General features: G+C 40.3%; 2 protein-coding genes across 5 annotated transcripts in view; one reads left to right on the top strand and one right to left on the bottom strand.

Moving 5' to 3' along the window:
* Nucleotides 1–21,936, bottom strand: part of LOC145998909 (uncharacterized) — a 48,360-nt gene extending 26,424 nt beyond the window's left edge. For 2 of the 4 annotated variants that reach the window (XM_083135662.1, XM_083135661.1), the window contains exon 1: nucleotides 21,844–21,936. The gene's annotated coding sequence lies outside the window, so the exon portion shown is untranslated. Of the gene's footprint in view, nucleotides 1–7,266; nucleotides 7,410–21,843 lie in introns of those variants that run through there. The other 2 variants (XM_083135663.1, XM_083135660.1) reach the window with 1 other exon arrangement.
* LOC145998910 (uncharacterized) overlaps nucleotides 7,784–26,644 on the top strand; it is a 45,637-nt gene continuing 26,776 nt past the window's right edge. The window contains exon 1 of the mRNA XM_083135665.1: nucleotides 7,784–7,862. The gene's annotated coding sequence lies outside the window, so the exon portion shown is untranslated. The remainder of the gene's footprint in view (nucleotides 7,863–26,644) is intronic.

A 26,644-nucleotide genomic window follows, 5' to 3' on the forward strand; every position in this document is an offset into this window, starting at 1 on the left:
AATCCCCTATCTGTCCTATAGGAGATAGACTGGAGGACCTGAAACCACGGGCTTTCAACCATGGGAGCGGGGGAAGTACAGGCAGAAATCTTCCCTTTCGCTTCGGGCTGTTGTCTATACCTGGAACTAGTAAGGCGGAAGAAGAGCCAGCTAGGGTATTCAGCCTTGCCAGCTGATCACATCGAGGGATGAGAAGCGCGTGGAAAGAAGTGTTGCATATGAACTGAGGCTTCAAGATAATAAATATTGTGATTTGAAAATAATTAGAGACATGAGATTGATTGATCTATGTCTGCTAGACTAGCTACTCCTCAGTGCACGTCACTGAATAGCTATTTTTCGTGATCCGCTTGCAACGCTCCACTACCAACATTCTTTCTAGCATTTTTTTTCAATGCCTTTCCTGGCCGGACGCCGGGATGGTTCGGCGTAAATGACTATATTCCTTGCTGCCTATCTGGAGGAAAAGCTTGGATCTCTACAGCACGCGCGCAATGCAGAAGCAGAATTCCTACTTGTTTGTTCGGGCTCGTGCTGTGTGATGCTACAATACGCAATATTAACTGACGTAACTTTACAGAACTCAAATATACCATTTCTTAATGACCACTGCATTGCGCATTAAAAACTAAAAGATCAACCACTTAACCCGCAAAACAATTATTTTTTTATTATTATTATTTTTTCGTTAGTATCTAACTGCTTAATATTGTGTCAATGGAAATGAATTTGAATTTAAAATTTTGGGAGCGTCAGCACTTAGGCTATTTTGCTCCCGTCACATTATACGGGGGCCAGCCCCTTATTATTACATATAACAACTCTAACGTTGCATAACTAAAAATCTTAAAATCTGACTTCTGTTAAAAGCTGAGGCTGTAAACGGGCACTCAGCACACACAAAGACAAAAAACAGGACAACACACAAAATTATACTGGCCATAGTGCCAGTCGCCAGAGCCTCGTTAGTCTTTAGTCCAGGGTGCACTATGTGGAAGTGAGGTTGACTTTTGGGTGCCTTCGTGGAAGGTACCCCTTACACCCCTCAATGGAAATGTTTAGCATTTATTTGAAAACTCTTAACATCGAATGGTCTCTGGACAAAATTATCTTAAAATGTTTATCAGCATTCTCAAGATGCAATAAACAGTGGTCTGAGTTACTAATCGGCAATGTTACGTCAGTAGAGTGTACGATAGTTGGACCATTCCCCCCACCTCCGTGTCAGTGTGTTTTGCACAGCGTGCCAAGACGACAGAGGTCCCTGGTTCGAATCCCGGCGTGAGAACGGGTATCCTTTGTAAGTGTCCCTTCATCAATATCATCACTCATTTACATTCGCGATTAACCAAAAGTGGTATAAAAGCGAAGTAAAATAAACCAAATCAATCAGTAGTTGGATCATCCACAACAATGACATCTACTGTTGTGCAGAGGCGCTTGTGATTCAGGTAGGTCTCTTAATGACTTGCGCCATGCAGAAAGGTATAAAACATTTGTGGCATAGCGAGGAATCTTATTTTCTAGCTAAAACATGCATGGATGATGTTTTATTGAAAACCCAGCTGCAGTGACGGCGCCAGCCTGAAATAAGTGGAGGGGCTACAGATTTCGGAGTAAAATTCTCGAGGGGCTAAGTAATACCGACTAAAATGTACTTACTCCATACTTTTAGGGTATAATTTTACCGCTTGCATATTTTACAATCAGAACTCAAGATAAATCAATGAGATGTTGCATTTTGTTCCATCATATACAAAAGTGCTTTTAGGCACGAATCTTTTATGTCAAATAAAATGCATAATTACATTGTTTCTTTTCCTAAGCCATTATTGAGTGGAATAATATCAGTCTTATTATTCATGTGTAGAGTACAAAATACACCATTGAAACTACACTCATTACATTATCAACTCGCTGGATATTCGTATAAATACCTCGCGTAACACTATTTCTATGTAAACAGTGTGACTAACTTGTTGCTAAAATGAGAAAATGAACCACAGCAAGAAACTACGATAAGATAAGTCTGTTTTTATGAGCAGCCACAACCTTTCTTAAATCCAAAGATTTTGCAAGCTCTTCAAAAGGACAGAACAGATAGAGCACTCAATCTCTCGTCACCAATTAGATTTCGAAGGTTGTCGCAAGCAACCGTTGATGGGAATATGAACATTTCAATAACACAAAGCTTGTAAAAGGAAATTTTGAATGTTCCAATCATTGCAAGCAGCTGCTGAAGGTCTTTATTTTGGCTTCCATTCTGCCTCATAGTGTGCCATGACTAAAATGTCCAAATCACAACAGTAGGGAGCGTAGCTTTTCATGCTTCAGAAAAGTGGCACTAACTTAATTAAGTAGGCATCAAATAAGCGAAAACACCCTTGTACAGAAACTGTATTAATGATACCATTTTGATTTTCTCTTCCATGATGAAATATCTTACTTTTTTTGTTCGACTGGAATTCAGAACTTAGGGCTAAAAATGGGGAGGATCTGAGAAATATCGTCCACTCAAGGAACAAAAATATTTTCACTACAAATCCACCTCCACTACGAGACAAATATATTGACATAAAATCAATGAATATATGTAGGCTAGTTCCAAGTCTTGCACTGGGCATTTTGGTTAGAGAAGTGACTGCTGAAGATTATAATTTTATTTCAGAATATATTAAGCTCTGAATATTGATCAGAATTGGATCAATAGTTTTATAAGATGTTCTTCAAACATTGATTCTTCTGCACGGAATCAAATTTGGCCACTTTGACGGTACTGCAGAAATTATTTTCTAACATCACAAATAATAATTGGCATTTAGGCCTAGGCCTGCGAAGAATGAAATTTGCCCAAGCGTGCTGATTTTTGCATCGTATGCAAAAATGTTTACTTCATTGGATTTGTATTAAGATCCACTACATACACAGAAGCTAATTGGGACGAGACCTACAGCTTATAGTGGAATCCGAGCCACGGAATGATATGTGCCTCCACCGGGGATCGAACCCGGGACCCCATAATTTCAAGGCAGCAGTATTGCTGCTAGATAACCAGGGCGGGGAGGTCCAATTTTAATATTTCCAATTCTTAACATTTAAGATTTAGTTACTTTTTGTACTCTCCGATTTCTTAACGTCCTATTTCTTCCTTTTGAATATTTGCAACGATAAGAATAGAAATAACGATGAGAACATCGATAACACCCATACGAGTACCATTGTCTGTACTCGAATGAGGAACTAACAAGCAGAAAAGAACATTGACGGCTCTTTAGATGTTGAGCGTTGTCCTAATTAAAAAAAAATCATTTTACACATCTGTTAGATTTATTCAGAAATATAGCAATACGATTTATGGAGCAATTTACACGTTTAGCTGCATATGCCAACAATTAAAGAACAATCTCACAGCCACTGAATACGTCGTCCACCTACGAGGCACGTAACAGATTTCGTTGCAAGTTTGGCTGGCACTCATGATTGGCCCATTACGTAGTATCAAATGGAGCCACTGCTATCCAGGCATATCTGCATATACCCCCTCCCCTTGATTTTAGAACACATCGTATTAAAAGTAACTTTGCGATCTAATTGAACTAGAAAATGTACTTTAACATTGTACTTGCCTCAATGGAATTTTAATAATGAAAAATGTAAACAAACTTTTTAAGTTTTCGGTCAAAATGCGTTGCGTCTACCGTACTACAAAAATATTGGGTGGCTCCGGGGGGGGGGGCTGAGGCCAGTTTTGGGTGGGGCTGAGGTCCCCTAGCCCCCTGTAGCCTCGTCTCTGCCCAGCTGACTTCATGCAAATCAAATAAATGTGGCGACTAATTCCATAAGTAAATTATTAAGCAAAAAAGAGCCGACCCTTTCTTCGGACTTGGCGTTCCCACCCGAAATGCCCATGCTACGCCACTGATATTTACATATATAAATTATTGTTTATGCCGAACTTGTCTTCCCAAAAGTTATCTTAAGTTCGTGCCTCTGATTCAACGTACTTGCGTTGTGGCTAATTCTGTCATCTCGTAATACAAGGGTCAATGTTTAATTACCTATGAAGGCACATGACACAGTGTTTCGAATTCCACTTACATACAGAGTTTCAGAATAAGCATTACATTTTTTTTTGGGGGGGGGACACTATAAAACTCTTGACTATCAATGTTAAGTCCTAGATTATCACAGGAATTCTAATGGGGGAGAGGAATTTAGTATTAAGTTAAAGTGGGAACTCTCAAAGGGGGAATATCCAGATATTAGATATCAATATTAAGTTTTATATTGGCACAGAATTTCTATAGTAAGGGGGAATCGAACTTTAAAGTTCGGGGGGAGAAATATTTAGCGCTTTGGTATAAAATTCGTATGATGATCATTATTTAGGATGTCATTTTTCTGTACCATTTGAAAGTCGCATGAAGTGGATTTTATTCTGGATTATTCTCTAAGCGGGGTGGCGGTGGGTGTCACAATCATCCGCCTTTGTTCCGCACTCCTATAACAAACATCGGATACATGAAACAAAAAAATTGTGGGTAACTATTCGTTATTTTCCGTGGCTTTTCTGCCACATTAGGATAACGAGGGTAAGTGATTGTTAGACACAGCATTAGCTACGGGGGAAGGCAAAGAGACGCCACATGACCAGAGGCAAAGTGGGTGCTGAAGGAGCAAGAAGAGAAAGATGTGGAAGGAGTAAAGGTCGCGGCGCCTTGTGACAATATTGACTAGTATTAGTGTTATTGCCAGTTACGAAATAAATACCCTAAAAATGTTCTCGCTCGCAGTGTGCACCAAACGGCGAAAAATTGTCCACGACCATTTTATTACACAATGTGATGACAATGAATTGAAATAATGACGTGAATAAACAGAGAACAATGCCTGCTTTGAACCAACAGTTTCATTCCTTAAAACAACGGATGTAGAATAAAAAAGTAATTATAATAGCGGTGGACAATTTACCTACCATTATCTTTGCCGTTGAACTGTACAAGTGCTGATCGAAGGATGTGGGAACAGGGCGCCGGAAGTAACCTCTCCTGAAAACCTGTATTATTTTTTAACTGAAAATTGTAAATCATTTCTTTTTCGAAAAAGTAACTAAGAGTTTTTGATTGTCTTAACCATTTACGTAATATTATACCACTTTTCTACCCCATTTCTTAGTGATGCACTCTTTTCGTTTTTGGCGTGTTGTGAAAAATGGACGCCAAATTAAATTAAATTAACATTCTTGCAAGTTTGCAAAAGAAATAGACATAAAAAAAATTTCCTCCTCGCTTCGCTTGCAAGTAATTTTTCAGGATATGATACCGCAGTTCATGAGGTGAATAGATCACTTTCCCAGCAGCCCAAAAAGTGCTTCTTCAACAGGAAATTCCACCATTTTTGCTTCGAATGTATTCCCTATCCAGCCTGTTCACAGGACTTTGCCCGTGCGATTTCTTCCTGCAGGTCCATCATTTTAACGATGTTGTCCTTGTATTGTCTATTCCCTATACTGTAACAATTTTACTAAATATACTACATAGCAAGGGTTTAAAAATAACCCGATACAACAGAAAAATATATAACGCAACTTGTCGCAGGAAGTTAATTTTGCACTTTAGATACAATCCACAAAATTTTGACCATGAAATACTCTAAGCTTAGGAGGTAAATTTGTTGCAATAGGTACCAGTCTACGGGGCTCTGTATGACACAGTAATTGAATCAGTCACACGAACAAAACAATTTTGGTTAAGACAACTGCAGTACGAATATTTAGTGTGCTCCACTGGCATACACAGGGTTTGAAGACGGGGAAGCTGCTGGTGCTGCAGCTCCTAATTTTTTTAGAAAATTAATGTTTTCAAATGAAAGCTGTAGAGCTCGGGAAAGGGGAAAATGATAGAAGCAAGCTCCCCTTAAAACGACCCCCGATTATCATTTTTGTCTTTGAACGACTTTTAAAAACTAAGGTAAAAAATGATATTTACGAAATATTTTATACTGTATCCCGTCTCCCAGAACGCAGCTATAATATCTACCTTTTCAATTCCAGCCCCTCCGAGTATGCCAGTGGCGGGCTTTTCAACATTTATTCCCCGTCGAAAAACACTTTATACATAATTTATTTTCTGGCATTTCAAACTATCTAACTAATCAACGTGCTAGCTTTCTGAGTGTCTAAAATTTACAACATTTTAAGATAAAACTGTGGACCACTTCACAGGCTATTGCATTAAAATTAAAATTAGTTACAATATATTAATCAAAATATTTTTGGGGGGATTATGTTGAACGAATTTGGGGGGGGGACTGCGTCCAGGGTCTTGGGGGGATGGGCACCCCTGTGACTGGCAGACACCCTGACATGTCATGTTGGCCGGGCCTTTGTGGCTGGACCAGTAGGCCCCACATTATTATCGCAGACTTACTTTACTTCACAATAACGACTTACTTTACTTCACAATAACGAATGTGTGTGAACTAAAAACAACGGAAAACATTCATAAAGAACATAATCTTAATAAACCTTAACCATACTAAATATATTTCATTTTACGAGGGGGACAGGGGGGTCAAGGATACAGGGTCAACGAAGTTAGTAATAAGGTGTGTTTTATACAGCGCATATTGATACACTTGTAAGTCGAATTGAATCTTCTGCAAATATTCTATATAAAAGAAACAAACCGCCGGAGTTAAGTGAGGTGAGTGTACCTTTATTTGTAGTGCCAATTGACGTTTAGAGTATAATGAAATTCCGATTGTTGATGTATCTTTTAAGTTCATCGACAGTCAACATGAACGAGTCATTCTATGCAGTTTTCGCCCCCAAACAATTTCCAATTAGAATTGTGGCGTTAAACCGCACTGAATTTAATAATTTCATCCCGAAAAAATAAAGTTATTTCGTGCATTCACAATCACACAAACATCTGACATATGTTTCGCAAATTTAGTTTTTCCACATAAACGACACTATCTGTTGGATTTCCGAGACTTTATAAAATGTCCAAGATCAAGTAGAGAACGTTGCGGTGCCCTTCACCTCGGGAGGTGCGGTGAGTTCTACGCCACTGATTCCCGTCCCCCATAACGTGCATTTCATTTTGAGAGAGCAACAAGTTCAATGGACACAATGAATATACGTAAGTGTTGAAATACCCACAACAGCTTTGCTACAACTTTGTAAAACTTCAGGCACGTGCTTCTAAGTCTAATAGCTCTGTGAAGAACACACACACATATTACAGAAGGAGGGAAACGTACCTCAAGCACCCTGACGTATGCAGTCAACTCGAAAGATTACGAAACACACATCCATAACCTGCGAATCTGACGTGCCTCACCCGAAGCTTCAAGCACGTGTGCGGTGAGGGTTGATCAATTGACTACGCCAGAAGTATGATTAGTTCCGAGGTGCTTGATGAAACAAAACAAAATCGAACTTGGCTGACCACGCAAGCGCTTTGAACTCCCAAACTGCAGTATTGTATGCAAGAAAAAACGCCTGCATGAAATGGCGTGCAAGAATGCAGAGAATTGGTGAAAGAAAATCGGGATCGAATTCATGCCCAGCCGCTACACGGCCCCATTTTATTAAGTCGCGTTCGGAAACAACAAAATATTGTCTTTTACGCAACGCACCAAGACGACTTTCCAGCTAGAAGGGGTGGACTAGAACAAACATGTTGAAAAGTCTTTGAAGAATAATCGATAGTCACCTGCTATCTTGATTTTCTTCCTCGTTTTTTTAGCCACCGAAACGAGATTGAGAGATAGGAATGAAAACCTCGCACGCTTCTGGCTAGCTCGGTAGTATGTGTCGAGTTGTGCCAAGTGAACGACTAGCTCGAATATTACAGGTGAGTAAACTGTGCGACTGTGTTGCAGAAAAACTTTTCCTTTCTTCTCTCGCTTTTTTTTCTTCTCTCGCTTTTTTTTTAGAAGACTTCAAAATATGAATGTTCAATATATTTACTTCACTGAAGTTTCCACTACGTGGAAGCAGTTTATTTCCTCAAAAAAGAGAAAGAAAACAAAATGAACCTGTGTTCTATTTTTAACATCTAATGGGAGATGAAAAAGCGGTGAAGGCCATTAATGAAACCAAGCAAGCAAGCAAGAGATGAAAAAGCTTACATCTTGACCACTGGTCAAGCTGCAGCCGTAAAAAATACCAAAGTGACCCTACCACTAGCGCATCATTCTGTTCCTATCTACTTCTTTACGACGGTGTGAATGAATAATGAATTTGACAAGCGCATTAATACATCCAAGCTGTAGCTATATGGTTCGAACCTGTGACCTAGGACTCCGTAGCACGTTGTACTTCTACAGAGCACTCCCTGACATTCGCTACGAGACTCGGCGGCAAGCGGCCCGGCATCAGAGCTTGTCTTTCCCGGTGAACGGGTCCGCGACAGTCTCACGCTACAGTCTGTTTTTTCGCTCTCCCTGCCTTCGCTCTCTTTCCCTTTCTGTTGACGTTGCAGACTGACGCCAGTATAATCCTCCCTCGGAAGTTGTGTTGTGTCGTGTCCGTGTGTTGAAGATTGAGGCTTAATATGGCACCACAAAAGTTTACATTACAACAAAGGATTTATATTGTCGAGTGTTACTTCGGAAAGAGGAATTGTGGAGAAGTGCGACGACGTTTTGCAACGAAATTTCCTGGTGTTCCCGTTCCACATAGGACCACTATAATAAACCTCGTAAAAAGTTTAGAGTAACAGGGTCAGTTCTGAATAAAAGTGAAAAGAAAAATGGGGAAATCTAAAAAAATAAAGTATACGAAGACAATCCGCACACCATCCGTGAGTTAAAAGAAAATATTGCACGAGAAATCGGGAGAATTACAGTAGACGAACTTGCACGTGCAAATGTCAATTTCCTTCGGAGATGCCAGGAATGTGTTGCAGCAGAGGGGCATCATTTTCAACACCTTCTCTAGTCAAGGTTAGTACACAATATGAAAACTGTAATTTTAATAGCTGACTCTAGCGACTGTCGCGGACCCGTTCACCGGGAAAGACAAGCGCTGATGCCGGGCAGCTTGCCGCCGAGTCTCGTAGCGAATGTCAGGGAATGCTCTGTAGTAATATATATGGGGGCCTCCCCGTCCCCGATGGCGCAGTGGTAGCGTCGTCGCCTTGTAATCAAGGGCTCCCGGGTTCGATACCCGGTGGAGGCACTTTAAACCGTAGGTCCAGTCCCGATTAGCCTTACTGTGCATAAAGTGGACTTAAAACACCAATTCAATTCTAGTAATATATGGTTAACATTCATCGCCTATTCTTTTCTGACTCGGAAATGTTCAAAGGAACATTTTACGTACTTTTTAGAGGCACGAAGTTTGTTTATAACTTAGCTTGCAGTTTGCTTGCATGTTTCATAACCTGGGACGACCCAAACATGGTTCTGTGCATCGAGTGCAGAACCTGATGTAACTTCAACCGTACCAAGGTGTGCGAGCGATAGGTTACAAACGTTACACAACTCTACTAGGAGTAGTACAACAATAGATCAGAATTTCACAGGTTTAGTAAATTATTTAATCAACAAAAATAATAGCCAAAAAATATGTTTCCGGAGAGAGAAAACCCGATAACCACCCTTAAACTGCAATAAAACAGTCCATCTTGGGATTGTGAATTTCAGTTTGATAAAACAAGACACAATTTCAGCTTTTTCAAAGGTCAATTTATTGGTGGTGCTCTTGGGTATACCCGATTGAGGCACGTTCAGCGAACATCAGAATGTGAAAATTTGCACGGCATTACTGTATTTACTCTTGAAGCCATATTTTTGGTCACATATACAAACTTTTCGATGTTGTAAGAAAAAAAATCGAAACAAACCGACGCTGACAAGTTGGAGGCAACTTGAAGCTTTGAAGAGTGATATCAGGAATGAAAAGGAAGGACTTTCACGTCGATAAAGATACTGGCCGGTATACAATTTCCACGATAAAGACTAAAGTCCAAACCTCCTTCCCGTAGCTACTATAAAACAACTTTCAGTACAATAGTGCTGTCTAAAGTGAACGGGCTGTATCTGAATAACAGATTGTCTTGTTGATTCTGCATACTGTAGAGACAATAGTGAACACTTTAAATGAAAAAAAAAATGAGGAGCGTTGTTGCTAAATGAAAATAGGCATAAATGGAATTAGGATTAATAATTACAAAAAAGGAGATAAAAATCAGGATCTCTTATTGCATGGGTGATTTATGACTTAAATTGTCTTATGATGTAAAGTTCCACATTCAATAATTTATGATTTGAAATGGTTTGTCAATATATTCCTCTTTAGTGGGGTTAAAGTTGGACATCCTTATGCAGGCAAGTCATTAACGCTGCATAGATTTCACGGCTTCTGAAGTTCTGACACTAACAACAACAACCATTGATTGACATCCATTCCCCAACCTGCATGTACGTACGTACACACACACACACACACACACCACACACACACACAAACACACACACACGTCGTTAATGTCCTCTTAACATTACGTCCATCGAATTCTTAATTTTTCCAAACACTATCGTACCTTATATCACAGTTAACGTTTAGTTCGAAACACAAATTGAAAAGACATCTATTATTAACAAGAAAATGGTCAGAAGGGGGACGAAAATCATTTATATTGATTTTGAAAGTTGCCAGTGGAAAACACTCATCTGTTAAAGTGGTGCCACAGGCGTGAATCAATAAAAACGTAGTTAACTTAATTGCATGCTCAAATCAAACACTTACAGCTATTTCAAACAATGAAAGATGTTGTGAATGTCCATTTTCCTAAACCTTTTACCGCAATAATAGCCTATAAGTCAAACGTATCTCGCAATAAACCAACTGCTTAAAGCAATTTTGTCGGTATTTGAATTAAAGTCCATTCACCTGACGCTCTTTAAGTCTGGGCAGCTTACACTTTTTTAATGGATTTGGATTTTTGAACGATTGAACGGCTGCCGTACACTGTAAAAAGTTGATTGGACAAATGGCCGTAAAATATTCCAATTTAATTACAAAATGGTTGCGTCCTGTTTTTTGTAAATTAACAGGAAGATTGTTTAAATTTGAACTGTAGAATACTGTAAACTTATAACAGTATTGTACATTCATTTAACCTTTTACACTGGCCTAAGGGGGAGGCACACGGTGGTTTGGATTTAACTTTAAACTGTAGGTCTAGGCCCTATTAGCTGTGCATAAAGTGGACTTACAACTGAACTTACTCAACTCAAGAACCATAACATTTGAATTATTTGGGGCGACATAGTTTGTAACGCCTAAGCTAGTCATACCACACTACACCATTTCAACAAAATTAGAATTAATTCGTCGTTTCGCCATTTTCAAATATATTAATAACTTATTTGTTTATTTACGCCACTGGAACAAAAGTGAACACTTGAAATATAAGTTCTGTTTTTGTAAATTAAAAGGAAGACTGTTTAAATTTCAACTGTACAATATTGTAAACTTCTAACAGTATAGATGGAAAGTAAATATTAATATCTCCAGTATTTCATACAGAGCCGGGGTGGTCTATTCGGTAGGGCGTCTGACTGCCACAAGGTGGACTCGGGTTGGATTCCCGGAGTGGGTAAGCTAAGGTCGGGATTTTTCCGGCCTTGTCCCCGCATAAGAAGCGGCACTGGGGCTCATCCAGCCAGGAGCGATTCCTCCATGTAGGAGAAGTGAGGAACTTCCTACAGTTCATTCTTACTTATTTCCAGTTCTCTACTTTTTAGGAATTTAATGCGTGTTATAAAATTATGAGCGCCATGTATGCACAATTGCCTAGGTTAGCTACTGTCAAGAGTTGACTTCTCTCGCTCGCCCCAGTAGCAGTCCAAAGACAATGGACACGGGCTTCTCTGCCGCTTGTTGAGGAATCTCGGCGGTTATCCTACAGACAGATGGGTGGGGGTGGAAGGGGCAGTGCAAGGGAGTAGGGAAAGGTTACGAAGATCGGCGAGGATCGAGGAACCAGCAAGACTTTCCTCAATCAGCGATGCCAACCCCAACAAAATGTTACTAAACCAAGCACAATTTGGGCTTTGTTGGCACTTAGCACCGTTTCTAGAATAATCTGCAAACGCCAATCCCTGGGAGAGGGAAATCGAATTCAAAGGAATATGTTTTCAGGAAATAAAAATAAAATTATGTCCAAATCTTATTTCTACTTCACCAGCGGACATGTTTCAAACGAAAGGGAGTATGCCGATCCAGCGGAAAGCTTGTATACAACCATGTCACAATCCATCCTTCATCTTTTCTTCATCCTGTCCGATTTAGTTCGTCAGGAGATTTTATGGTAGGAAATCGGTAGAAAGCTGGGGGTAAACAATTTTCTCAAACCTTTTTATGTTCGATGTTGAACCCATGTCGTTTGTTGCACCATTTTAAACCATTTTGGGAGGAAATTTACACTATTACATAACTGTTAAAAATAAGTAAAGCAGATTCAGAACTCTAGAAAAACAGATGCAGAATTACAATTATCCGAAAAATAATAATTTATAATAAATTCTACCACATTTAGCGTAATTTCGAAGTTTAAGCAACACTTTTTATTATCGTCAATCCACACGACAGGGAGGGGGGAAGAAAATATTAATTCTTGCAAAATCTGAAATATCGTCAATGTTTGTCGATTTTTATAGGTTCACATTTAAATACTTCGTAGTTCAAAGTGAGGAGCAAGGGCCCCTTGCCTCACCTTGAGCATGGGCCTGCAGCTAATATTCTAAATGCAATGGGTAGTACAAGCAAGACGTGAGAATGTAATTGAACCCATTTTTCAAACCTTCTTCGGTTTACTATAACTTCTTCCTACACTCCGAAAGAGCCATGAGTCGCCACTGCATCCAGCCTCAAATCAATGGGTACCTGGGGCAAACCTTGGGGGGTAAAGGTGGCTGATCGCATCACCGTGTCGGCCCTACACCTACATCCCCTGAATGTGTCTACATGGCACGGTGTTACATACATGGAACTTTACCTTTCCAGTATTTCATGTCCCCCTTTTCTCAGGCTCGTACAAAATAGTTGAAGTCTACCTTATGCTCACATACAGAAGGTTGTTTCACGTCGATGGTAACGATTTCGATCACCAGGGAGCAGCACAGAACAGAGCAGCCAGAGCCGATAGGACGAAAGTACTGTGTGCTGACTTGCAAAGAAGACGGTTGGTGTGTGAGTGAGTGTTTATATGGCACCGAAAATTTCAGTCTTTTCGGAGGGGTACATCTGTGCCCTTTCCGACGTTGGTTATAGTTATAGCCAGATAATTAAACAGTGCCAGACGAAAGCCTTCCATGTGTCAAAGAAGGGCATCAACGCAGTGTTGAATCGCCATAAAGCTTGCACCGTACCTGTTTCTGGAACCAGTCAAAGTGGGCCTCGGACATATCGGAAGCCCAAGCGTTCCCCCCATGTTGTGCGGAAAGTGAGATCCTTGGTGCGACGTGAAAACCCTGCAACGCAAAGAGCGATTGCACAGGCAGTGCAATGTTCCCCTGCAACTATAAATCGCATCATAGCCCAAGATTTACATCTTGTGCGGAAGCACAAGGCTCAAGTTCATAAGCGGTCTGCCTCACATGTCCAGGAGAGGAAGACCAACAGTCGGAAGCTCTACGAACGCTATCTGGCTGGGGACCGCTGGAAGTATGTGGTGTCCCGGGATGAAGCATGGGTGTATCTGTCGGGATGTGATAAAAAAGGGCCATCTACTTTCGTCCACGTGATGCAATAGGTCGATCTGAGTGGGTACGTGAATATGCTGAAAGTTTTTCACATGGGTTCATGGTTGTTGGTGGTTACTGCCATAACGGCAAACTTCCACTGCGCAGAGTGGACAAAAAGGCTAAAATAAATGCAGCCTATTTCCAGACGAATATTTTGGATCCACTTTACAGACATGAAATCCCTTCTCTCTATGGCAGCGACACTTCTCGCGTTGTCATCCACCAGAACAAGGCACCCAGTCATACGGCCAAGTCCACGCAGGCATACAGTGATGGACAAAAGTAATCATACAGTGGAACTGATAGGAAGAAAGGACGAATTGCAGCAGCTAGGAATACAATAAGGAAGTCAAAACTGTTAATGCTTTACCATGTATGCACCAAACGATATATTGACAACAAAAATTAATAACAGATGCTGCTTGTAGAAAAATAAAATACAAAACATTCTCAATACCCGCTTCTTTGGCTGGACAAAAGTATTCATACACCAACATAAAAGTTCACTTTGAAGAAAAGAAAGAAACAAATACCATGTCGTCATAATTTAGTATGCATTCTTCTGTTATGGAGAATAGCTGTCAAGTCTCTTTTGCATAGAATGAACAAGAGGCGTGGTTATTTCAGATGTAATATTGTGCCACTCATGCAAAATGACCTCTTTCAGTCTATTCTTGCTTGTTATGTCATGTTTTCGGAGTCTGGTTTCCAAATGGTTCCAAAGATGTTCAATGGGGTTAAGGTCGGGGGACCGAAGTGGAGTTTTGAGTGTGTGGGGAGTATTATATAAAAACCAAAGGCGGACAATCTCAGCTGTATGTTTAGGGTCGTTGTCCTTCTGGAAGTAAAAAATCATTCCCAAGACCCAAATGATCGATACTCTGCTGCAAATTGTTCTTCAGAATATCCAAATAGACAAATCTGTCCATAGTTCCCTCAATAAAGACGAGTTCTCCAACACCTGAGGCTGACATACAGCCCCAGACTATAACGCCACCACCTCCACGTTTAACTGTGGCCAAGAGATTTCGAGACTCAAGCTCAGTATTGGGCTTTCTCCACACCAAAATTCTACCATCACTATGGATAATATTAAATATACTCTCGTCCGTAAACAGCACTTTATCCCAGAAGTCCAAACTTTTACTCACATACTCCTTTGAAAATGTTAATCTGGCCTTCTTGTTCTTCTTACTGATGTATGGCTTCCTTCTAGGTACCCTAGCTCTGTACCCTGCTCGGTTGAAAAGCCTTGAGGACACTTGTTTTCCCAAGTGTTCATGAACATGTGCCGACACTGCTGACGATGTTAATTTTGGGTTTTTCTTGATCATTCTCAACAGTCTTTGTTTCTCTCTCGAAGTAAGTTTCTGAGGACGACCAACGCTTTCCCTATTTACCAGCACTTTTGTGTCTTTATATCGTTTGATGACACTTTGCACAGTCGCACGACTTCTCCCAACTATGTCTGCGATTTCAGAATATGATTTCTTATTGTGGTATAATGATATCATAATTTTCCTCTCTTCGATCGTGGTTTCCTTCCCTTTGCGGCCCATTTGACTTCCTGCAGCACGCCAACACCAAACCAACCACTTCCTTACACAGGTGCAAGTGCAGTAAACACATATCTGGCACTGAATGATGGAAACGGTTGTTTCACGAACTTTTTTGGGGGGTTATAACCTGGCGTATGAATACTTATGACCATCCAGAAAGCAGTTTATCTAAGGATTATCCACATTTCTCACGACAATTTCAATTGTATGCACATAATTGCTTTGCGTTTCTATTCTTGCCATTCCAATGGAGCATATGTGCTACAGACTTGACTTGCCTTTACGGTCTTCTTTGTATAATAACATGTTTCATTCAGACAATGTCTTTGTATGAATACTTATGTCCATGACTGTACATGGATCGGATGGCAGGTGAAACGTGCATTCATGCAATCCCCTTTACAGACAATCCTGTGAAATCGCCCGATGCCTCTCTCATGGATTTCTGTGGGTTTCCGTTGTTGAAACAAGCTTTGGGAACCAGACGGCCCCGCACAATTGAGGGTCTTTGGAAAGCTTGTCAGGAGGAATGGGATCGTTTGGACCAATGCGTTCTTCAACGCAGTCTCCTCCAATGGAAACTCCACTGCAGGGCCATTGCTGCAAGACAGGGGTATCACGTGGAGCACCACCGCTGATGGCGTCACGGTTTTTCTTAAGGTGAGGTGGGTTCTAACTTTGTTACCATGGACGTGAAACGACCTTCTGTAGCCTAATCGAACCTGGACCTACAGTTTAAAGTTGGGTCCGAAATACTGTACAATATGTCTCCACTGGAACACGAACCTCTTAATTACAGCGTTAGCCACTATGCTAACCGAGGGAATCCACGCTAGTACACCTGCAGAAAGCCAAAGAGAGTTGGAGTTCAGAAACAACAGTCTACAAGTCAATATGTCATCAGAATGGCACAATTTTCCTCTAGGCATTACTTCTGCAACCTTAGACAACACTATTTCTATTTCTGTTATTTTACGTAGCTTCTCTATCACCTGGGGGTTAATCGCGTCGATGCGGACGAAATAGATGGTACATGATGATACAAGCCTTGGACAAGTTTCGAACCTCAGATTCCTGGCAGACAACACAACCAACCAGAGAATTGACGCCAGATTCAAGTCATGTGATGGAACCTTATGTAAAGAGGAAATCTTGGTCAACAAGGTTATCTGTATGGTACAGATTCATCATATTCATGCTTACGAAAGCAAGTATCGAGATAATGTTGCCTGGGCGGTTTTGGTGCGACACGGTGTGAAAATTGGTGTACGTTTTATTCAGTCATATTCATAAAGGTGCAATCCAGTAGCGTACAAGTGTAGTCATTGTGTAACTTCCAATATTTTAATGTTTTTGTTATTCAGGGTGCGAAACACTCGGGGGAAGGACAGGGGATTTACCCTTACCAGCAACTTTGTCCTAAAAATCCTCCCCAAACCAAAATTTTACGTGGGAGAATTTTCGTTCTCTCTCTCTCTCTCTCTCTCTCTCTCTCTCTCTTTCTCTCTCTCTCTCTCTCTCTTTCTCTCTCTCTCTTCTTGTTCTTCATCATCATCTTCATGAGACCACTAACAGATAAACACCAATAACAAAACAAAATATACCGTCAAACGGGGTAACTTCGTCATGAGACCGATAGATGTCGTTAGGAGTCTCATGATGGTGGAACAAAGTGAGTGTGAAGTGTACCGAAACACCTTGCTCTTTGTTTCCTTACGATACATGTGCTGAACTTGTTTTGTTCTCGTAACTCGTAAACTTTAATAAACCTAGAGGGCCCCTGCCTCTACTAAGTTACGCCTATGCTTGGTGATTCACATGTAAAGATACAATAACTGTCAATTTTATTTAAAACTGTTACTTTTCTCTGTAAACAATACAATGGCTAATACAGTAACAATAGGTGGAACATTAAAACGATCAGATTAGATCATGAATTCTCGGCAAAGATAGGATGTATGCGTGATGAAAAGTGATTCATGGTAGGTTTACTGCCAATAATAATACTAATAAAAATAACAATAGGCATTTATCTTCTCTCAAAAATAAAGTGAATTTTCCGTTTACACCTGAGTGGAGAACCTCTAACCAAAAGTTTCATATGATATGATCTCTATTGATATTTAAGATACAAGTCCTTGGGCTGTGCGTATCCTACAATATTTTTGTATAAACACCCCGCCTTAAACCTACACCCCATTGATCATACATTCAGAAACAGAAACATTTAGAAAAAGATACATGTGTACATAGGCGTGCGCACTAGGACGTCCGTAGATTATTTCCACGGAGGGACAAGCAAGGTATTTTTCCATGGGGCATATTTATATCATATCATATTTATATGATTTTTGCTGTTGGTTTGTTGTGGGGCGGATGAATTGATTATGTATGTATATGTATATGTACCTACATATATGGGGGATATATATATATACACACACACCCATCCATGCTTAAACAGCGAGATAAAATTAGGTTTTTCTTTGCCAACTGAACTTTCATCAAGGCTCTTGCCCTCCTAATGAGAGGGTCTGCGCACGCGCATGTGCAAATTTGCACACTGGCAGTAAGTAGCGTGGTGTTTAGCCTATACGTTGATTGGTTTTATTTTACTTCGCTTTTCTGCCGCTTTTGGCTAATCGCGAAGATGAGGATGAGTGATGATATGATGAACACTCATAAATAGCACCCATGCCCAGGCCGGAATTCGAACCCGGGACTCTTGGCGTCGCAACGCCATGTGTTAACCACTCCGCTACGGAGGCCGGCATTTAGCATATAAAATTTCCAGTAACTACTATTTTAAATCATCGGGAAATTATACGTATAAATGGTTCCCCAGTCACCAACGCCACCGAACGTCAAAAGTAGCAACCGTCAAATACCATTGGTAACGAGTATATTGACTTCCTGAGTGAACAAAAAAAGTTACTAAATCTATTTCTTTATAGACTGACAACAGCATGGGCTCAATAAGGAGCCAGTCATTTCCAACTTTTTCTGTGCCCTCTTCCCTGAAGGCACCGCCCCCTTTCAATACGGGTCTGAAAAAAAAATTCAGTGATTTATCATACGCACAAGAAAAATGAGCACTCCAGTTGTTCCCGAACAACAGGCGTGTCAGCAACATAACGCACCGAAGCATGAATACGTAGCCTCTAACAAGACGCTGTTGAACGTGGAAACTGTAACGCCGTCCTCCGGCAAACAAGGGTCAAATGGGGTCACATAGGGGAGCCGCATGGGGGCATGTGACGACTTCCAACAGCTGCAGAGCGGGTGTGTTATCTAGTGCCGCTCAAATAATGCGTTGTAAACAGTGACGTGCGGTGATGTCGACACTTGGGGTAGCAATCAGTGGCGTGCCCAAGGGAAGTTGGTGTGTCATAATCCCCCTCCCCCTCTTTAGGGCCCAGTATTCCTAAAATAGAACGTCAAAGAAAGGAAAAGAGAGCGAGAGAGAGCGTGAGCAAATATTTGTTATTTAATCATTATATATTCCATATAAAAAAGAAAAGAAACCATAACATTTTTGACTGAGTTTAGTTTCAAGTCATGCACAGATAGACTAATCGGGACTGGACCTACAGTTCAATGTCGGATCCGGAACACTATGTGCCTCCACCTGGTGTCGAACCCGGGACTCCTTGATCACAAAGGGACAACGTCACCAATTCGATGCTTTGATTGACTGATTGATTTAGTTTATTTTACTTCGCGTTTTGTGCCTCTTGGCTAATTTGCGAAGATGGGGATGAGTGATGAACTGATGAAATTGATGAATGGACATTCACAAACAACCAAGCCCGACCGGGATTCGAACCCGGGACCCTTGGCGTCGCAGCGCGATGTGCTAACCACTCGGCCACAGGGTCGGGCACCAATTCGATGCGTGATTTACAATTAAGTCCTACTTATTAGCCATCTTTTCGCGTTTTCAGTCTAACAGATAGTGTGATCAGTGGCGTACCAAGGGGTGTGCGAAGTGGGTGACCGCCCGGGGCCTCGCGCCTCAAGGGGCTCTCGCGTTCCATGGAGCTTATACGAAAAATGTAATAAATAGAAGTGAGAAAAAAGATGAAAAAGGCAAGAAAATTAAAACATTTTGTTCTTATCTGGTTTTAAATTCTAGTTAAACGTTATAATTTGAATGAATACGCCAAAACAGGCGTAACATACAGGCAGGAATAAGTAATAATTATTGTCCTATTTCTCATGTGAAACATTTACTAAAAATTCACGATAGCTTCTTTGGATATTTACCCATTTTTCTTTTCTTCAATAAAAATACCTTTGTCTTGTTTTTCATAGTTTTCTTGACATTGAATTCCATATTATAATATAATAACATATAAAGCACTGCCAACTGCTACGAAGCAAGTGTGAGGTTTCAGCTCAAGGAGTGCATGGATAATACAGAGCATTCCCTGACATTCGCTACGAGACTCGGCGGCAAGCGGCCCGGCATCAGAGGTTTTTTTCCCGGTGAACGGGTCCGCGACAGTCGCTTATATTAAACCTCGTAAAAACGTTTAGAGTAACAGGGTCAGTTCTGAATAAAAGTGGAAAGAAAAATGGGGTAATAAAGTATACAAAGACAATCCGCACACTCAATTCCGTGAGTTAAAAGAGAGTATTGTACGAAAAATCGGGAGAATTACAGTAGACGAACTTGCACGTGTAAATGCCAATTTCCTTCGGAGATGTCAGGAATGTGTTGCAGAAAAGGGACATCATTTTCAACACCTTCTGTAGTCAAGGTTAGTACACAATATGAAAACTGTAATTTTAATAGCCGACTCTAGCGACTGTCGCTGACCCGTTCACCGGGAAAGACAAGCGCTGATGTCGGGCAGCTTGCCGCCGAGTCTCGTAGCGAATGTCAGGGAATGCTCTGTATTAGTTCTTCCTTCCTTCCTACAGCTTCAGATTTCACCTCCCGGAAAACAGAGAAATACATTTTGAAAGTGAGTAAAATTATTAAATATCGCTTTCGTCAGTAATTTATTATTATTATTTAAATATGATAATTTGCTGACCTATGCTTGAAGGTTTTGTATCCATTCACATTGAGATTTCAAATATAAAGAACGGATGGGGGAGCCTCGCCTACTAATCTCGCCCAGGGCCTCACGATATGTTGCTACGCCACTGAGTGTAATGGATAACGCTATTTCATTATTTTTTACGGGTGTTGCTCATGAACTTGCTCATGGCAACAGAGCAACGCTTGACAACGTTGTCTTTAGGAGCCGGTGTTGTTCCTACATCGTTTAAAAGCGCACGCCCCCTTGAAGAAGAGAGATAGCGCCCAAAGGTAGCAGCTAGTATGTAAGGCATTTACAACAATACAGAGTAGTCCGGAACCCGTGTTTCTTTAGGTGTGTGTGTGTGGGGGGGGGGAGGGCACAGATCCGAAAATGTGAAACAAAGAGAAGATCCGAAATGCTGTTGGAATTTTACATCTGACTACTAGCAGCGAGACGTACAATTATTATGAAGTTGCAATATGATTGTCCAAAGTAACGGAAAAAAACCAACTCGCCGATATACCTCCCTCCCCCATTGACCCAACAAATAATAAGCAATACAGAAGCTTAGGCTGTCACACCCACACGGCGTATAGCTTGGTGCTTATTGTTCGTAAAACTGCAATTCTCAGAAGTATGCGAATAGTCCAGGATTCCGCAAATTAACAATGTTTTCAAATTTCCTTTAATTATATTTTACCAGTACCACTGAACAGCCATGATGATTGTACATTTCGAAAATAATTTATTTATAAATGATACGTATTGGCAATGATTGTTCTTATAATGAAGAACATCGATGTCTGAATGAGAGTTAATAAAAAAAAGAGGGGGTATTTTCGCAATCATGATAAAATTTGGACTGGGATTAAAAAGAACGGACTGCATCCATTGTTATAAAATTAAATTTTTTAAATATTGCAGATTGCAGACTTCTGGAGTCTCTTCACAAGCAAACCATTCATTTATGCGAGGACAAAATCGAAATTCTTGCAAAAGCTGACAAATGGTCAATGTTATTTTCTAGGTTTTTATAGCGTCACACTGAAACATTTCATACTTCAAGGCTCTGGGCATAGAGTGCATGTACATATGTTCTCGCGCGAGCACAATATATATTTTTGGATAAACAATTGTTACAATTAATGCACGGGTCCGCCACTGAAAAATACGTAAAATGTGCTGCGAAATAACTGGGCACCAAAATGTTATTGTAATTGTAGTACGTCACACACGCACATGAAGAAAAACCGTCAAAGGACATCACTTTGCTTTTGCCCCAGCAGTAAACACTGCATGGCCGAACGCGGTCAAGGTCAACCCACAGATTCATACCTACGCACCTTTCACTTTGAACACTCCGCCCACAAAATGGTGGCAAACACCTGGCGAAGCATGAATTCTCGCAGTGATCTTTCTTTCACTTCGTCCCGAAGCCTAACTGTAATTTGAAACATGCCACCCAATACAAAATTCACAATTCTTACCTCGTGTAAGGATGGCACATACTGAAACCAATCTCCATGCTGTTGCCACCACGCTGCTTCCATTCCTTCACGTTTTGTCTAAAGTTTGGTGATCGCACCTTCTGATACACGTAAGATTTCACTGCGTCACAGGAGGCAGTCAGTGTTGCCAACCAAATTTCACATAATATCACTATACGGCCCATTCAAATTTTGTCTGTGGCTTGTCGACACTGTTAAATGCTTTCAACATTACTTTCTGGGGTCCCGGGTTCGAATCCTGGCCTGGACATGGATATTCGTGATGATCATCAATGACACCTTCGCAAATTAGCCAAAAGTGGCAGAAAAAGCGAAGTAAAGTAAAGCAAATCTATCAATCAACATTACTCTAAAATTTAAATTAGCGTAACACTAAATGATGAAAAATCCACTTAACGTCTAAAATTAAGTGATGGCTCAATAATTATTTAATTAATAGTGGCAAATATAAAAAAAGGACACCCACAGGAGGATATCGCTATTGGATGAAGCACCCTTTAAAAGTCATAAAGTATGCAATGAAAAGCCATTCTGAAAGGTTAAACTGGCCCATCAGGGGCCTCCCCGATAGCGTAGTGGTAACATTGCCGCCTTGGAACCGCCCCGGGTTCGATACCCGGTGGAGCCACATAGTGGTTCGGATCCCACTTTAAAAATATAGGTCCAATCCCGGTTAGCCTTATTGTGCATAAAGTGGATTTAAAACACAACCTCAATCAAGCAAACAGATCATCAGAAAGGAGTTTATGGTATGTATGTGCCTGTAGGGCTCGAACCCACCCAATAATTTGCCTGTTATTATATTTAATTCTTGACAAAAATCCCCGTAATTAAAAAAAAAAGTTTCATCATTACACACTTAAAAATTCTCACAAATTAATTACTGAATGAGTGTTATCAAAATATTTTATAATAATTTGTTACATCTCCAATATGGAACTTTCCATCAGGCGCGGGTCCACGAGGAGGGCGATAGGGGCGATCACCCCTCCCAACTGCCAATTTTTAGATACATATTTTTTTTTTCTTTTTAATGACTTAATACTACTTTTTCTCCTTATAGGCCAATCAGAACTGGACCTACAGTTTAAATTTTGATCCGAACCACTCTGCAAGATGCCTGAAAAGGGTATCGAACCCAAGACCGTTGTAGAGAATGGGGTTTTGTTTCTATGTTTGTTCACTTTACTCTTCATACCCTGACAATGGTAGTGGTAGTGAAAATAACAATCTATTGTAGCCTTGGACCACTATTTTTGCAAAAAATGATAATAATAACCGCTGATCTCTAGGACATGGTTGGTACCTGTTAACAGAACCATATATTGTTTATAACAGTATTAAACACTGCAACTGTAGCTGTAGGTTAAAATTGATTATCGGTTAGACGGGATACCTGACTGAAATTCGTCCCTCCCAACTGGATCCGCTACTGCTTTCCATTGTCCTATTATTATTTACACTATCCGTGATCACATCGTTATTAGGAAGTTTATTGGATTCTTATTCTGATTTATACCGGTCCTAAATATTGCGCCAATGCAACAAAATCAATTTACTGTCTTCAAATAAGTTGGTATAGAATGTAAACCAAATTATCAGAAGCACAACATTTTGCGCAACCCCTATATCTCATCTCAATCGAAATAGGGGGGGGAGGAGTCCTGCAGCTATTAATTAACAGAAGTCAGTTAATAATATTTTCGATTTTGCAACAGAAGTTCCTCGGGTTCGAGTCCCAGTCCCTTCATCACTTTCATCTTATCATCATCATTCATCCTCATCGTCGTGATTAGCCAAAATTGGCAGAAAAGCGACATAAGAAAACACGAATACAAGTACAAAATACGTATCACGTTAATAACATACAGTTAATATATTGTAGATATTTAATATGTCCTCAAAAATAATGTGTCCCGGGTTCAATACACGGTGGAGGCACATAGTGGTTCGGATCCCACTTTAAACTGCAGGTCCAGTCCCGATTAGCCTTTCTGTGCGTAAAGTGGACTTAAGACCAAACCCAAACTCAATGATCTGAATTTAAATTTAAAGAATGTGATCTTAGGTTCCAATCGAGAGATTTATCGCAACAGTGATCCTATTGACATTTTTTTTACTTCAAGTGAGGGATGCAAAATTCAACAGTGTCTTTTTGTTACGGCTTTGTAGCATGTGAACTTTAACATGCATTATGCAGCAAATACATTTTTCCCCTAATTTACTAAAGTGTCCCTCCACGAAGTACACCATAAACCACCTTTTGCAGACTAACGAGGGTCTGGCGCCTGAACCTGCAGCCAGGAAAATCGACTTTACCTAATTTAATCAATCAATCAAAACCGAAGCGTCTTTGGTTAATTTGTTACGTTCTTGATTTGCACTACATGCAACAACTTCAGTGAACTACAGTAAGAAAAAAAAAGGGTGTAAGGGGTTCCTTCCACGTAGGCGCCCAAAAGTCAACCTCACTTCCACGTAGTGCACCCTGGACTAAAGACTAACGAGGCTCTGGCGACTGGCACTATGGCCAGTATAATTTTGTGTGCGCTGTCCTGTTTTTTGTCCTTATGTGTGCTGAGTGCCCGTTTGCAGCTTCAGCTTTTAACGGAAGTCAGAACATTTTAAAATTTTTAATTGTGCAACGTTAGAGTTGTTTTTTGCAATGATAAGGGGCTGGTCCCCGTATAATATGACGGGAGCAAAATAGCCTAAGTGCTGACGCTCCCACAATTTTAAAATCAAAATCAAAAAAAGTAAGAAAAAAGGGCCACCTGTAATAACCCCTGCAAGGTGTTATGTGTGTTGCCTAACATTACGGCGATAAGTGGGTTGCAAAAGCAAATTTTCAATTGCAACTTGTACGTCACGGACAATGCCGGCTTGTAAGGAATACACTGACTTTCAATGGAATTGTTACAAGCCGGCAGTGTCCGTGACAACCGCCGTAGTGTTGGGCAACACACACAACGGCTTGACGGTGACTGTACAGCAGAGTTCTGTAGGAACCTTCAATTCCAGTCGGACAAAACAAACATCGTATTACCTTCCTTTCTCGTCAAGTATCGCATTATTTTCTTCCGTTTTCATCGTCTGTTGCCTTCATTTATTTACTTCTTTTCTCATATTCTTACCTTCATCCTTTATTTTTTCCTGCTTTTGTCTTCCTTTCTGTAATTTGTTTACTGCATCTTATCTGTACGCTTGCACCTTCTTTCTCCTTTCTTATTCATCTCTTTAATTCTACCTTTCTCTCTCTCTCTCTTATTTCTTCTCTCTTACTCTTGTCATTTCCTCTCTCAATATACTCCTTTACTCTATTCTTGTCTTATCGTTTTTCTGTCACAGAAACATCCGCCTAGGATTTTCGAAACGGACGATACGACTATAAGAGGGGTATGTCTTCTTTTTCAGTAGTCAGTCCTATTGCAATTTTTAATCATTTCGCGTTCTTTTTTAGGAGTACCGAAGCAACCCCCCCTTTTAATATGTTTGTATGTTTGAAAGTCTCTTGATATGTCAAAGATGCTATTGTTTTTTAAAACATATGATTAGCCAAGTTAATGGTTGGTTATAAATACATGTAAAAAACGAATATCTCCATGAAACAGAGAATTCAGTTACTAATACCAGACATCACGCTGTCTTGCATATATTGCAGATGCAATCTCGATTTTGAACCCCCTCCCCCGTTTTAGAAAATTTTCTGCGGGTGCTAATCTACCTGTTTATTTCTAAGTAACTTACAACTTCAGCAGAAAAATCATCTTATTTAATGCTTAGAAGATAAAATGTTTAGTATGAAACTATAGAGAACTGTCTGACAATAATTACTTTCATTGGTTTGTTTACATTCTGCTTATGTAAATAATTATAGCCACATGCTAGTGTACATATGTAGGGATTGCAGCCATAAAATGACAACTTTTGAGCCGCAAAATGAAATGAAGGTTCATATTCCAAGCAGGGGTTTACACCACTATGTGAATTAAGATTTTTGCTTTGGGGGGGGGGGTCACTCAGTGGCGTATTTGTGATCTTATTATAGAAGGTAGGTGTGGTTGTTAGGTATGCAAATTTACATATACAGGGTGTCTCAAAAGTAATAGCGCAAACTGACACTGGTGAAATTACACGATAATAGAAGCAAAAACGGTCTCAGTAAACATGGATCTGCAAACGAGCCGTTTTCGAGATAATCGCGTGTGATTACAAGCCGCCACTGACTTCATTGTTTGTAAACGTCGTTCTAGTTGGTAAAATGTACTCTTCGTTGCTGTAAGGTTCAATTTTCACTACGCAGTACAGCACAACTGACGTGACTCCCACAGTACGATTAGACTGTGTAGTGTGTACTGATTGTATCCATACAACGTCACCTCTCGGAAATGTTCTATTTTGTAAACAAAGAGCAAACCTCGGAACTCGCAAGGAGTAAAGCACTCGGTGTTTACAAAATGCAATTAGTGACGGCTTCTAACCACACATTCGCACACATTATTAGCATTTTACCAACTAGGACGACGTTTATAAACAAAGAAGTCAGTGGCGGCTTGTAATCACACATTCGCAATTATCTCGAAAACGGCTCGTTTCCAGACCCATGTTTACTGAGGCTTTTTTGCTTCTATTTTCGTGTACTTTCACCTGTGTCAGTTTGCGCTATTACTTATGAGACACCCTGCATTTTATCAATCAGTAAGTAAACTAACCTATTGCTTTGCGGTTCTAAGTAGGCTTACCTTAGAACATTGGTTCTAACCTTGGTCATTAAATCTTA

Source organism: Lepisma saccharinum, chromosome 14 (assembly GCF_977018435.1).
Source record: "Lepisma saccharinum chromosome 14, izLepSacc3.1, whole genome shotgun sequence".
NCBI lineage: Eukaryota > Metazoa > Arthropoda > Insecta > Zygentoma > Lepismatidae > Lepisma > Lepisma saccharinum.